Here is a 16,151-nt window from a genome sequence, read left to right as displayed (position 1 = left end):
CGAATGCATAAGTATAAGCGAGCCGTAAAACATCTCGTAGAGAATGCAGAAACGCAGAGATCTGAAGTGATGCGAGGGGGAAATTGAGAGGGTACAGCGGCGACGAAATGACCCAAGTTAGATGACAGTCGTTCATGTTTTACAGCGTTGTACGAGCGTTTTACCTCTGCCTCCTAATTTGAAAACTTTTCTTTTCAGTTTTTCCTTTTTTTATTTCGAATTTTTTCCGCAATTTCTTTCGGTTTTTTTTTCTCTCCCCACTTTTGTTTCTCTGTTTTCCAGCTTTTCCACTTTTCTCTAATTTTTTATTTTCATGTAAAATATTTCTCCCTCGGCCTCTCGCCCGCTACTCTCGCGTTATATTACTTTTGAATATGCACACACTTGAACCTTAAACTACATTCCCTATGCGTAATATGTTCGTTGATTCTGTTTTCCACATTTCTTTTTTACAACTCCCCGTCCGTGGTTTTATTTCTCCAATTCATTTCCACATTCTCGTCCTTCTTATTTATCGTTCATGCACGTATCCTGGCACCGTATACATGGACTGAAATAGAAATGTATTGAATCGTGCATCGCGCGCCATCTCGAAGCCGAACAGCCAACCCCCTCAGGCCTCAGGGTGGAAACCCCAAAAAACTCTCCGTCCTCTGTTGAATCATCGAACAATCCCCATTTTTCGCGACTCAGGCACCAGGATTCAGACTTTCTGACTGAAAAATGACGACGTTCCGGTCCGATCGAAATTTTCTACCCCATTTCGATTGAAGTTCTCTTTGGGACCGACCGAATTACACGAGAAAACGGATTTCGCGGGGGTTGAGACTCGCCGTGGGGTGTGAAAAAATGCATTGTGATGTACAAAGCCGGGGGCACAATGAAGGGTGGGTGTGAAAAATATCGTCACCTTACACACATACGCGCAGGGTGTAATTCTCGTTCGATTTTGTATGTGTACATATACGTATATATTAAGGGCGCGAATCACTGCACAGCCGGAAAGTTGGGGGAAAAAAAAGGAAAAAATTTCTGCGGGATTATCTGTAATTGGAATCGCATGTAAATCCGCGTGCCTAGCTCGGCCTGGTAACTGATGCGTCGATCAACCCGCCAGCCGGCAGCAGCCAACCCCCTCGTCCTGAGTCCTGAATCCTGAATCCTGATACGCAAAATTATTCGCTCATATTGCCGCTGCCAAGTTTCGCTGAATTACTCGCTTCCGTGCTTCAACCAAATCAATATATAGCTGGCCAAAGATGCAGCGTGGCGGCTTTTTTCTGGTTTGCGTTGATAGTTTTGTTTTTACGAACTTCCAAAATGTCCTTTATTCGAGCTTTCAATTTTGCAATGTACACGATAAAACAGACAAGGGGAACAAGGAATTGAGCTAGGCTAGGATAAAATGTAGGTATGTCGAGTTAGGTTAGGTCAAGTTGAACAAGATTTTTCGGAGATCAGGTAAATCAAAATATATGCTAGATTAAAATCAGGTTGAACTGTAGGTTGGGTGTATTTTTAATTTTGAAATAAAATTTTTCCAACCTCACATTCTATATCTCTATCAAATGACCAAAGTTAGTATCGAAATTTCAAAATTCTCAAATGGCAAAGTCAGGTTATGCATAACCCTAGCTCACCTTAGGTTACGTCGTTTAATTTTGGAATAAAAAATTTGCAATCCCCCAGTCTGTGTTTCTGTTCAATGCCCGAAGCTATTTTCTAAGTCTTTTAATCTTTGAATGACAAGCATACGTTCTGTAGTGCGTACTTGTTTGCGGCGTTTTGGCGAACGGGGAGGAGGTAGAGGGTGGGGGGTAAGTTTCGTGATGAAACGTAATTTCCACTAAGTCATTTATATTCCTCAGGGTTAATCCTCACCCCCTCATGCCGCGATCCCGACCTCACTACCCTCCCTCTATCCTCCATCCTCCAACCCCTTATACTCACTTCTTCATCCCTAGAGGCATTATTGCTGCACCGTTATACACGTGGGCGGGATACGGGAGGCCATAACGTTTTTTTTCTTCCTTCTTTCTCAAATCTACTTCTACGTACTTTCTTTTCTAAGTCGAATTTTCTTTGTAATCTTCCTTTCTCTTCTTTTGACTTCGAGCCGTAATTTTCATTTTTATCGTCCAAGTAGATTTATTCGATCCTACAAGACTTCCAATATATCACCATGACGAGACAGTAATCATGCGCGAAAGAACAAAAAATACATCAAAATATTACACGAGTAACTGTATTTTTTACAACTGGATATACTTTTTTACATTCGCGTATCTGTCGTATGAAAAACCAACCAAAAAGATAAACCAAATTATTCAATCAATTCCGCCCGTCACCAAAAATCCCAAAAATGTATCCCAAATTTGCTATTCCCTCCCTCCTCCCTCATGTTTTCTTCCCCCTTTTCCCCGTTCTCGGTTAATTTTCAGTCATAGGCGGAATATTTTATCGCACGATGATTTATGTACGGCAAATTAACGATGGTATGAACCATGTATGTATTTCTCTCCCCCCTTCTCTTAGCCACTCTTTTGCTCATTGGGTTGCACGAGGCCAGAGAGGTGAACTAATGTAAGAAGATCCCCTTGGATTGATGAATCCCTGGCAACCCTTATAGGCTCCGGGTATATCCCTGATCCTTGGATCCTTGGATCTTTGGATCCTTGATCCAGTCTTAACCCTCAGCCCCCTTTCCCTCCTCCTGCCTTAACCCCCTGAGTGAGACGCGCGACAGAAGCTGCAGAACGCGTGTGCTGCCTATCGATGAGCGAAAGACAAGATTTTCGTTTTTTGAGACCCGATATATATGCAAGCTACAAACGTTCGCGTTCTTCAATAAGACTCAACCTCATCTTTGTGGTTTTGCGCATGTATTTTTCTTCTCCGGAGTTCAAAGCACGTAGAGAATAACACTGCAGAACACAATCTGGCGACTAATTGATGAGTTTTTCACACGCATTTTTCACCTGCCGGATGAGAAAAATTTTATTTCTGAATTATTTCAGATACTTTTCAAACAATTTCTATGACCAACTTTTTGCAATTTTTAATTTAATTTCAAGCAAGAATGGAAAATGAAACCGATGACGAGAATTGCAAATATTTGAAGGAACGATAACGGAAATGAGAAGTGAGAATAAAAACAAAATATAACAAAATATGCGACAGGGCGTTGGTAGATATGCGGAAATAATGTAATCTATGCATATTAACGAGGTTTATTATTAGTCTCGCCGCTTGACGTATAACATAACAGCCGTGAAAAGCTACAGGTGGGCGTGGAGGGACGTTAAAGCGATAATAATAATGACAATCATGAAGATAATAACAGAGGAAAAAAATAAGTAGAAATAAATTAAAAGCGTGTACGTAAATAATCCACAAACTAAAATACAAGCGAGATAAAAGTAATACTCGGGTATTTTTTGTATTTCACTTTTCTTCTTCTAACAAGCGTTATATTCATCAATTATTATTATTGCTGATTCCTTTTGTGACCAAGTTTTTCGCCAGTGATGCTCAAATATACTCAGGTACACGGAAATACACGTTATTCACGTCTCATAGCTGAGCGTTATTGCTAGGCAGTTGAGCCGCTAACGATGCTAATTACGGTAACGAATTGTTTCGCGACATGTACATATATACACGTAAATATATGTATAACCATATCCCACGCCTCGAGTAAAGGGACGCGATGTAGTTAAGGGTGAAATATCACTGCACAATACAGCGCACGTGAAAGTCGAGAAGGTATCAGGACTAGGAAACGTCGCGAGGCCTTAAACTCGAACCGCTACTCAACTTACATTGGAAGTAGAATGTCGTGCTTCGTGCAAATAATCCAAAACCTGAATTTCCTGGGTTGATTTAATCGCCTCTTTCGACTTCTTCCGTTTTTTCAATTCTTCAGCTTTTGGTTACTTTTATTTAAAGATAAATATGTCACAAATTCAAATCGGTACAATGTCATTGATTCGTCAAAAACACAAATTGTCAGTGGATTCCATGGAAACAAGGTATAAAATTTATTTAGTGGAACTCACCGATTATATCATCCGCAGATTCGTTCGTTCTTCCAGTTTCAGCTTCACTTCCGATTGATACCAGCACTGAATGAGACGCGCGAATGCTGATGAAAATTACGAAAATCGAATAGAACACATTTGACACACAGCACAGTAATTTGTTCTATTTGTATGTACGAAGAATTCAGTGTAAAAAACGATATCAGAGATCAAGAAAATAGTGAAAATATATAAACGGATTCTGTGTGAAAACGGCTATACGATCTCCACAGATTTAAAAATCGAACAAAAAGAGCCGAAAAAGAGAATAATCCGGCAACTGAAAATAAAGATAAACGCGGGATTTGAATTCGGCGCCGAAAGCGGGTGGAATCGACGTGCGCAGAACGTCGACTCGGCTCGAATGGCTAGTGCGCAAACTGCACAGCGCAGCAAGGCAAGCCCATCTATTTACTCGGCGTAAGCCGGGCCGTGTTTGCGTTTGCGAAGCGAGTCGAGCGTGGCGTGAGGCGCGGCCAAGAAAGAGAGGCGAGCGGAAGAAGAAAGCGGGCGATGCGTGGCGTGTTGCCCTCGGCCCCTTGTTCGCCTCAGTCGCGTCGTTTACCGGGTTGCATACGCCGAGGAGCCGAGCAATGTAGCCTCGTTCAAGGGCTGAGAACCGCGTTGCGATCACCGAACCGGCAGCGAAAAACACACCAAATTACCCGCCCTGGATTACAGGAATTTATTAACACTCTCTTCACCCTCGATATAGGACAGGCCGGCGGCCATATTTATTCCAAACTGCTACGCGCCGCTCTTGCGCCACCGCTCATCGATCCTTTTATTCCATTCTCCTCCCGCCTCCCCGTGATGCCTCGCGTTGCCACGTTCGCCACGCGGCGCCGTTGCTGCCAATCTCGATTATAGCCTCTTCTTGTCTTCTCTGTACCTTTCGATAGATAAGCGCGGGAAATACTACGAATTTGAAATTATCCAGCGATGTGGGATCACTTTTATCAGCTAAACCGTTGTTACACAATCGTAAAATAAAAATATTTCTGTTGGTAAAGAGATGTCGAGTCATGGCGTAGACCGATGGGAAAAGAATGTGAAAATTTTACTTACTCTTTGGTGACAGAAAGGAGACCAATGTTTGGACGTCTCGTTGAATAGGCGAGATTTGTTAGCGGGAGAAAAAGTGTCGAAAACAGGCTTTTGACATTTTTCGATAAACACTTCCTTTCTAATAATATTCTTAACGTAGGTATGCTAACATAATTTTTGGAATCAGTCTTCGGTGTGCCTACATTGTGAATTCATTTTTGCAATAGAGCCATAATGCAAAAATATTTCGTTACGGTTTAGGGAGTTTCGAAAAGTAAGCTACACGTACACTTGAGTGAGAAAATAGGGATTTGCTCAATTTCAGAATACCCTCATCCTACGCACACAAACTGAATCATACACAACGCCTGATGTTTACTCCGAAAATATTTAGTATTCCCTTCTGCGAACATTCCCGAGATCTCGAGGCTGCCCTATACCTATAACTATATCTGAAACTTTGAGCTCTAGGTTATACGCAATTCTGCACAATACAACCACGCACGTTACTTCTAATATTTTCATTTGATTCGCGTTCGAATCTATAAAGGAGAATCCGATTCAGATCCCACTTCATCAAAATTCAAATATTCTCAGCTTAGTTTATTCTCTACTTTCTAATCTATCTATTTGGAACCTCTATATTAACTGGGATTATATCCCGGATTGTTCAAGAGTAATAGAAATTGATTTTCAATTTTTAAAATCCATAGATTTTGCTCCCACAAGCATCGATTGTACAAAACAAGTTTTTCCTCTGGCTAGTAACAAGTTTCCCAGCAACCCTCGAGATCATGGGGTCTTTTCCCTCGGTTCCAAAACAACACACACGAGTGCGTAAAATAATTACCGTGCGTTGTACGCAAGTAAGGATGTGGGTGCCCATACACTCGAACGTATGCACATACCTGCAAATGTAATAATTCACCCCTCACCACCCCTGCTTTGCCCTTCTAACTTTGCAGCACAGTTGTGGTCGCACGACGACGCGACCGAACGCTTCGTGGCTCCACCGCGGAAGATCGTATTAATTATCCTCTGAGGGATATTCCCGGATATACCCCCACGGTTTACGCGTTATCCACACCGCATGCTAAGTACCGATCCCTCCGCCAAGCTTACCAACTGTATCGCGAAGCGAAGGGACGATTTTTAACACAGGAGAAAATCAGTCGCCCCTTTGTTTATTTCCCGTTCGATTTACCATTCTATTTTATGATAGTATTTTTTCTACACTAATCTTGTTTATCGGGGATGATGCAAATACGTTTACGATTCTTAAATAATTTTTTTCGCTTCACCTTTGGCACGAAAAAAATTCATAACTCAAAATTGAAGTTCGTATGATTGGTGGAAAAATTTCAGAAATTCCCACGTGTTTCGAAAAGAATTCGCTGCGTTATCATGCATACCTTGATCATTGATTTGTAGTACTATATATGTATGGATATATGCGTACGACAACCTAACAGAGGAATGTAATTCCAAGTGTGACGGGAATCGGGAATCGAGGAGAGAATGAGAAATGTACAGTGCTTGTAGAATTCTATAGAGGACGGTGGTGCAGCTTCGACCTCACCTCGTATTCTCATTTCTCTTTTTCTCTCTCTTTTTCACTGGATGGGTGTATCTAAAAATAAAAAATTCAATTCATTTCCATATCTAAGGTTATTTAAATCGAACCCTTGGAGAAATCACTCGAAGGAAAGGAACGAGAGAAAAAAAAACAACACTCGAAGAACACACACACACACACACACACACACTAGCGCGTACATATCACAAGATTTCGGAATGCTCGAGAAGGCGTCATGATCACAGACCGAATATTTATTATCGAAACGATTGATCTGCGATCCTTCCATTTTCAACACCGCCTCCTTCCTGCTTTCTCCACCCCTTAACCCTGTTATTCGCAGATCGATATCACTGAAATTGAAACTACGCAGTCTCGTTTTTACCAATATACATACGCGTAGAATACGTACAACATTGTATACCCGGGACCATTTTTCGCTCATAGGCTGTTCGACTTCGAGAGAAATTAATCACGAGTAGATCAATTTTTGATTCTGGGCAAATTCCACCGACTTCGAATGTCAACAAGTCCTCTTTTGATCGGGAAGACTAGTCGGCGTTTCGATCGATTCGGTTTGAGCCTTGAGTTTCATTACCGAAGAAAATTGAAATGCAGTTTTGAACATCCCCTGACCTCATGAACATCAGGGTGATATAATACCAACAGCGATACGTTAGCTCGGTACCAACATATCATGTTTAGTGACCATTAGCTGCAACGGTCGACGCAGCCGCGACGTCTAGACGCTTCGGCGCCGTCAGAAGAAGCACTAGCTAGTACATCCGGCACTAGGACTGGGTTAAACAAAATCGCGGCAATAACGAGGCTGCACGAAGACTCGAGTCACCGTTACGGTTAAACAAACCTATCTCAATTTTCCCATCTAGGGTGAAAAGTAAGCGAGGATTACGGAGAGATTCTTGCGTTCAGCAGGCGTGTCTTGAGGGTGGTCGACAAGGTACACGGAGGAAACAGAAACGCGCATATCCGTTGCCTTGCGTGCCAAATGTGGACCCCGAAGAGTTCGCGGTGACCGGAAGTTCCCGTTTCGAGGAGGAACTCCCAGCGAATACCCTTTCGCGCTGTTCATGCCGATGCATATTCACATGTGTGATCTATCCTACACGTGGCTGCCTTGCCTGTTTACCATCCGCTTTGCACCAGACCCAAGAATCTATGATTCAGGAAAGCCGTACGTCTCCTTGAGTTAGGGACAACACAGACGCCTTCGAGTCTGTAAGCTATACTCACTGGCGACCAAATTACACCTTGGGTTGGTAGTGGTGTATGTTTATTGTATCTGGAGGTGCAATGAAAAGTGTGAGTTCAAGCCGCAATTGTTTAATTGTCAGCTGACTGAGTCTCCATCTTTTTGTTTTCTTGAATCCAGTTCAAATTGGTTACAACGTCATCAAGAAAGGCTGATCAATTCGGACGCGAAATTCTGTAAGAGTTTTCTCGTTTCTGATAAATTTATATTGTAGTTTGGGAAAAAATGGAAATTTGAAAAAAATTATGAACAAGGTGTAAATTTAGGGGAGTCTTGAAGAACCGGCTATGTTTCAGATCAAACCCACAGCTGATTGATGTTTCTATACTTACAATTAGGTACGCTTTATTTTTCGATTCTTCATATCAAAAACTTACGCGGTCTATGAATTCACATTGTATTCTTCCACGTGTAGCTGTAATCAGTTTGCGACTGTTCTAATACCTTCGACCCCGAGGCGAAACGGGGTGGCTTAAAGTGACTAGGGGAGACGTGGGTAGCGGATGTTGTAGTTTCACGTAGGGAAAAGTCAGAGATTGGAGATTGCCGGTGGTGCTGGTGAAGGAGAAATGTTTTTTATTCCTCTTCTTCTTTGTTTTTGTCTGCCAATTTTTTCCCTCTTGTTTTATTTTTCTCCCCAAGAAGAGAGAATCTGGCGTGGAGCATGAAGCTTGGAAAGAAAAAATTGGAGGGATTGCGTAGCAATTCTTCGCCTCTACGAACCTCTCACTCTCATTTTCACACCCTGCGCTCTCCTGGCTTCAAGATGTCGTCGACGTCGTTTGCAGATAAAACAACTACCTACTCAAGAAAGTTTACACCAAGATGAAGGCAGGCAGAGGGATGAATTCGTCTCGCTGTAGTGAACTGGGTAGTTATATGAATGGATGGGTGGATGAATACAGAAGAGAAAGGAATATCAGATAAAAAGAATAAGAAAATATCGTCACATTTTTTTACTTATACTCTACAACATTGAACGTGAACTTGAAATTATTGAAACGCTTATTACGGAGAAAATGAACAGAAAGACCACGATGATCATCGAAAATCACCAAGACATAATGTAAGATTCGATATTCTTTTACTTTAAACTTGCTGTATTGTACAAGTTAGCCAGGAAACAGTAAATACTGCGTACATCACGAAGAAAACTAATTTTAAGAGAGCAAGGGATCACGAAGCAAAGGAAGAAGAAGATGAAGCAGAGGTTCACAGATATCAGTGTCAATGTAGTTTTTCAATTATCTGTCTTGAAATACCTGACGATTTCCAAACCGATTATCGTCATCTTCTTCCTCAGTTTCCTACTTTTGTCCAAACTTCGCATTCTCTATTTTGTTACCTTTCTTCCCTCGCCCTTAGCGCTACCTTTTCCCACCTTTTCCGACTTCGTCACAAGGCCGTGAATTGGGCACGCGCGAAAGCCTAACGCAATCGTCTGATCCTGCAGCCTCGTACGCGAGTTGCCGGGTCCCTCTATGCGATGTCTCTCCCTCTTCTCCCATCCTCATAAGAAGAGAAAAAAACGTGACTACCGCCCCGCCAGAGGCGAGAATAAGAAGAATAAGAATAAAAAGCGGAGGTAGAAGCCTCCGAGGACTTTTAGCAGCCGAGGGAATGAGCCTTGAGCACATAATTCAGCCATCCAGCAGTGCTCGAGTCCCGCGGCGTGCTGGTTCACCTGCCTGAGCGAAGAAGCCAAACTACCCCTCTCCGTTTTACTCCAGGGGTCGCAGAGCAGACGACATTTCGAGGAAACTAGCCGAAATTTCACTGTCTTACTGGCTGGGTCACCGTGAAAGAATTTTTTTCCACGTGTGCGTCCTTACAACTTCAGGGGGGAAGTCCGAAGGTGGACGCAGAGTGAGGAATAAACCGGAAGAGGCTTCGAAACCTTCACTCCTTGTCCAAGTATTCAGCCCTGTCTTCTTCTATCGTTATTTCATCCGTTCGTGCTTTCAACCTGCACACTGCGACACAAATTATAGTTAATAACTTCCGCAGTGTGTAATTTCGTTTTAATCTAATACTTTCTAGTGCCAATCCGAGACCATTCAACGTGGATGTAACCATATCGAATACAAATTCAACAGCACCTATCTTATCTCAATCTGACATTATTCAAACTGAACTGAATACTATCTGATGTCGATTTAACACTATCCGATGTCAGTCTATACTCTATCCTATGTCAATCTTAGACTATTTATTATGAATCTAACACTGTCTGATATCAATTTAACGCTATATGTTATTAACCACACACTGGCTGATAGGAATCTACACTGTTAGAAATGCTTTGTTAAATGTAACATCGAAAATATTCTATGGAAGGCCACACCATTTTACTGTTGATTTTAAGACCACTTGGTGTCAAGAATCGAACGATTTACACCGATAATATTTAATTGTACACTAATCGGTGTGGACTTTTATCGACACCGTGAATTTTGTGACGGTGTAAATCTATCCGATCTCAATACAACACTATCCGATGTCAAGTTTCCAAAACGCCGACAGAGATTGCTCTAAACTAGTCCATATCGGTTAATTTTAGTGCGAAACTTTTTACAGTGCGGCAAAGCGTGGAAACTGAGGGGGAAAAAAATTTGAGGCCCTGCTTGGCAGTTTCTTCTTTCTCTACGGTTCGCCTGAAAGTTGGTGCTGGTTACTTTTCGCGCGTCCCGTAGATGGTTCGGCGGTTCTATCCTCTCTTTGTATTCCTGGGGTGCAACACGGAACACGCGGGACAATTTGGTTAGCTTCTGAAGCCCCGGGACGCCCCGTTTCGGCCCCTTTACCATCCCCGGCAGTATGGGAGAAAATGAACACGTGTACCAGCCGTGAGTACGTGCCGCGAGACGCGGGATAAAAGCGACGTTGTGTGCTGGATGCTGCGGGGAGGGCGGGAGTAGGAGAAGAAGAGAGAGCAGGAGAGAGAGAGAGAGAGAGAGAGAATCAGAGGGCGAGAGGGGTGAAACCCGATTAGCACCTAACCCGGAGACACCGGGGTATTAATTTTCCCTTCGTGTTATCACCGCCTTCCTAACCATCCACTCACACGCGCTTCCGGAATCCGTTCGGTAAATAATAACAACATGGGAGGGTATGTGTTTCGCCCACACGTCAGATTCTCGGCCCAGCGAGATGAATGGAATTTAATTGACGGTGTATCCTCGTCATCCCGGATATCGCAGCCTTGATCCTGGGCTTGCGATCCCAGAAATTGAAGAGATCAAAACAACCTTCGGCGATACTAATTTGTTTTTTTTTTTTTTTTTTTTTACACCGGCTATCGTTGCACGGGACAGAAAGGTTTTTGAATTTTTTCGCGAGAAGGTTGGGAAAAGTGGTTTAAGGATTCAGACAATCTTCCAAGACTCTTTTCTTCCTAAATTGCAGAATTTTGACAATATACATTGCCGCTAAAAACAAAAAAAACAACGAAATCAAAATTCAACGACTGAACAGATGTACTGAGAATTAAAGAGAAAAAAAAAAACCACCGATAAGCCAAAGATATTGAGAAATTCGTTCTGATTTCTGTTTTTCCTTTCGATTTTTTTTTTTTTTCTACACTAAAAAACAATGTCTAGTATAATGCAAAGTTCCACATCGTGTATTCGGGTAATTGAAATTTGTTCAATTTATGTGCCAAGGGGAGACAGGCGGATGTTTTGGATTGGAAAAAAAGGAGGAGAATGTATAAGATAGAAGAAAAGAAGGAAGATGTTTGATGCGAGAGGAGCGACGTGTGGATAACCGAGATGACTGATGCTCACAGAGAGAGGTAGACAGAGAGAGAGAGAGAGTGAGAGAGAGTGAGAGAGAGCAGCAGCTGCTCGGTATCGCAATCAGTCTCGAAGTCCCTGCAGTCAACAGCGTGAAATTAAACGGTGTATTCCTGCTCCTGCCGCCACAGCCGCCGAGATATCCCCGAGGGCCTGAACAGGTGAAATTCGGGAAACACGAGGGACGGAGAAGGAAGAAAAGAAAAGGCAAAACACAGTCCTGATCGAGATGGGAAAACCGTCGCATCGATCTTCCCTCTCACTATCCTTCATTTATTGGTCTGTATTCCGTAACCGGAAATCAAGATTTCCCCGTGAAAAATCGCAAAAATATTGCCTCAGCGGTAACTCCGATAGTCACGTGGTTTTCAAACCAGGCCAATTCGAAGTTCCAACCAATGACGGCAGCGGGAATTCGTAACGGTCGCTGAGCGCGCGGACTGCGATTGGTCAACTTAAAAAGTTCACCAGTTTGAGAACCGAAATAACCTTCAAATTTTTCGCCGGGACGAAATCGTCCTGTTTTCTTTCTGAGAATACAAATTCCTCGGAGAGAAAGGCCTCCGTGGATTATGAAACTGAAACAAAGGTGAAGCTTAAGGTTATTCCGCGCATGTCGTACTCGCGATAAATAAATTCAGTTACCAAGTTTCCACCTCTTTCCGCTTTCTCTCTGATGGTTCCTCCTCACATGTCGCATCTCCGGATGTATCCTGCGAAACGCGCGGGCTGCGGGGAAAGGGGTGGGGGAAGGGAGTCTCGGAAAAACTTTTTGAAAGCTGAACGCGGGCTGACTGGAAGCATTTCTCTTCTTCTTTCTGTCCTTTTCCCCTTTTTCCTGGTGCTACAGGCCTCCCTGACACATTAACTAACGGTCGCGACTCGACTCGGCTTTCCGCCGGAGCGATTTGCATCGCGCGGCCATTCCGCGCACGTCCTTGCGCGACGCCATCTTGCGTCACTTTACTTTGATGTCTCCGAGACTAATTTCCAGGCTCAGATCCTCGCTGCTCCTCTTCTCTTCTCTTCTCCCTCGAATTCTTCGCGCTGCAAGGAACCGAACGCGATACCCGACAAGTTTTCCAACCTCCTGTCGGAGGAAATACAAACCCCACGTTGTAGTGTCTGGTCTTCCAGTACGTGATGCGCCTCGTTCAGAGATATCTGTGATCTTCATGCCCCGGACGTTTCAATTTTGAATGTAATCGGGGGAACACCGCCTCGAGACAGACTCAAAACTTATCCAATTTTCAAATTTCACTAACTGAAGGGTCTCAAATCGGTTCAAGGACCGATCTTCGAGTGATCAGTCAGTTGAAAGAAGTTCTGAAAAAATTCTGAATTCTCAAACTTCTTGCAGTTTGTGATACTTTTCAAACAGTAACGTGCGAGCAAAGTTTTATCGTTGAATTTTTGTTGGATTGTCAATATAGCGTAAATGTTTTCCACAGAAATCGAATTTGGTTACGAAAAATCCGCAACTTAGATGCAAAATTCGCAAAAAAAAAAAATAAAATAAAAAAATACGATCCAAGGGTCCATAACAGTCCTAATTTTTGTGAATTCGAGCTCGACATTCGGAGAGAATAAAGACAAATTCAAAATTTCAACCCCCGGCGAACTGATGATGCTGAACTGATTCAGACTCTTAATTTCGCCTACGAATTGAGAGAGAAAAAATCATTGAAACTTTTTCGTGATTTGAAAATCTTGAGAAATGAATACAAATATACAAAGCAGTAGGGGATAAAAAAAATTCTGAAGAGAAGAAATCGAAGAAAAGAAAATAAGTGGCGGCATCGATTTGGCCTTCGGTGTTATTGCGACAATGTGAACAAGCATATTTCTCCGCCCCCGCTTTAAATTTCGTTTAAGAAAATTGACACGCGAAGAGGGTTGCTGGGGGAAGCGGGCATTGGCAGTGCCATTTTATTTACGAATATTACGTTACTTACCTCGAGCAGCAGCGGAGACTCGAGAGCTCGGCGGAAAAGCCCGGAGGGTGGGAAACAGACTCGGGGAAAATTAGGTACGTATTATTTCCCTCGGCATCCGCAATTCTCCCCAACCAAACCTGTTAATTATCCTTCGATTCGACAAATTATTGAATCTGTCAAAGAGAGACGGAAAAGAGGATGAAATAGAAATTGAAACAATATCAAAATTGGTGGTAGAAGGAAAAAAAAAACAGAACAACCCAAAGTATCGAAAAACGAACATCGATTCTTCACCATTTGTTGTTTTTTTTTTGGAAGTGCAATATGTGGAACGATAGTGTAAGAATAGGAATACAGAAAATAAATGGTGAAACTTGACTGAGAATTAGTTGAAGAGAGAAAGCAGATTAATCCAATTTGAATTTGTCTTTGGAATTAACGTACAATCGAGAAGGTATAATTTCATTTAGTTTTTGGGCTTCCATTTTCTTATTACGTACGATCTTCATCTTCATCCCCCCCCCCCCCTCCCCAATAAAAGCTTCTTCGTCCAAACCACTTTCCACGTTTCTTGTTGCATTCGAATTTTTATTATTACTCTTTTCTCCGCGTATTTTCTACCCTCTCCTATTTCTTAATCATTATCAATTCCGAGTTCCTTCGCCGGCAGTGTGCATAAATTTTCCAACAAGAAGATCGTAAATTTTTTCTCCCCGCGCGAAAAGAGTGAGAGAGAGGCCGGAGCTTAACGAGGCGGGAGTCTTTATTATTTGTTGGCAGTTAGAGGGGAGGGGGTGAGGCTGTATAACAGCCGGCAGCTTGTCGTGATACGGAATTTCGTCATACGTCCGTGTATCCGTACGAGAATACCGGAAGGAACAAGGCAGGGCCGTAACAAAACAGGGATAAGACCTCCAACTCCCCGCGTGCCGGGTATAAGGGCTCAATGATTTATTAAAGAAGCATTTACAGCCGGAACGTGCCTCGTGTACCCTCGCCGATCCGAGGGCTGAGGCCTGAAGGACCCTTCCCCGAACCCTCGAATACCGGATCCACGTGCCCCTTGCCGGCTGAGTAACTTACTTACATCGGCCGATCTCAATCAGCGGAGAACAGAGGAGCAAAATATAAATAAGAAGCTGCCGGAGACACAGGATGAAAAAAATTTTGATCGTGGAAACGTTATTCCTCAATTTACGTGAAATATCGTCGAGAAGAATTTCAATTATCGCTGGAACATGTCGGATCAAAGAGATACGATACAGGATTTTCAAAAGCACGAGAATCTGTTTTAATGCATATCAAAGTTTGAAACATCGAAATCTGAGAAAGGCAAATTTTTGAAATTTTCACAATTCTGTTTTAGCTGGATTTGATCTTATTTATTCTGACGATCCTATATTTTTTTTTTCTATGTTCTACCTTTCTACATTTTAAAATCCTGTAAAAGCAACTTTCGCGTTTTTGAACGTTTGATATTGTGACTCTTCTGTAAGATGATCTTTCTACATTTTCACCACCATCTTAATCAAATCGTCCGAATTAAGAGAAAATGGAAACCGAAAATATGCTTCTACTCAACCGTCAAATATATTTTTCGAAACATGTCGTTTTAGAGTCATCAATTCAATAATCTCTGTTATTTTACCATCATTAGGTATATTATACGCTTCATGAATACTTTTAGTGTAATTTTTGTGACTTAATTTTGTACCAAATACAAATCATAAAATTGTCATAATTGTCAGCATTACAAAATTGGACTTTCAGGTGATCAAAGTTGATGATTTTTCTACATAGAGTTTGGATTTGACTTCACATTTCATAATATTGAACAATAATCAATTCGAGATAATTGACCTGGAATTTCGTATTAAATTTTTTCATTTCTGTGTAACTCAGAAGTGAATGTTTTGAAATTTTGAGCATTTTTGAATCTTCTACATTTGCTACAAAACTTAGATACAAACTTACTGATTCGAATTTAAAAAACTAGTATTTCTGGCAATCGAAACGAAAATTGTTGCTGTTGAAAAGAACGTAAAAAAAAAATTCCCTAATGCGGATTTTGATTTTTTTTCCCTTCTTCAATCATTCGCATCTGAAATAATCGTGAAGAGAAATAACGATTCAAATTTCAGTAACATAACTGACACTCATAATCACCGGTCAACACGAATTTTGAGTCTTGGTTCTACATGTCGAACTTTTAATACTTCCACGCAACAAATAGCAAAAAAACTAGTTTTATTATATAAAGTTTGCTTTTGTAGAAACCAAACCGATATTTTGGATTACAAGAAAAATTACCTATTCTTTGAAACATTTATTGTAAATAACAATTAAATAAGCTTCAATTCCGCATTTAAATTTCTTAATTTTTTTTTTTTTTTTTTTTTTTTGCGGTTTTTCTGAAAATTCGAAATATTGTTCCGATTTCTACCA

General features: G+C 41.7%; 1 protein-coding gene across 1 annotated transcript in view; it reads right to left on the bottom strand.

The window, feature by feature from the left end:
* Positions 1-4,165, bottom strand: part of LOC124305747 (protein muscleblind) — a 281,356-nt gene extending 277,191 nt beyond the window's left edge. Inside the window, exon 1 of the mRNA XM_046765468.1 lies at positions 4,059-4,165. The gene's annotated coding sequence lies outside the window, so the exon portion shown is untranslated. The remainder of the gene's footprint in view (positions 1-4,058) is intronic.
* Between the last annotated feature and the right edge of the window lie 11,986 nt (positions 4,166-16,151).

Source organism: Neodiprion virginianus, chromosome 5 (genome assembly GCF_021901495.1).
Source record: "Neodiprion virginianus isolate iyNeoVirg1 chromosome 5, iyNeoVirg1.1, whole genome shotgun sequence".
In the NCBI taxonomy this organism is placed as follows: Eukaryota; Metazoa; Arthropoda; class Insecta; order Hymenoptera; family Diprionidae; genus Neodiprion; species Neodiprion virginianus.
Note: the sequence above shows the minus strand (reverse complement) of the source record. Positions and strands in the feature narration are given on the sequence as shown.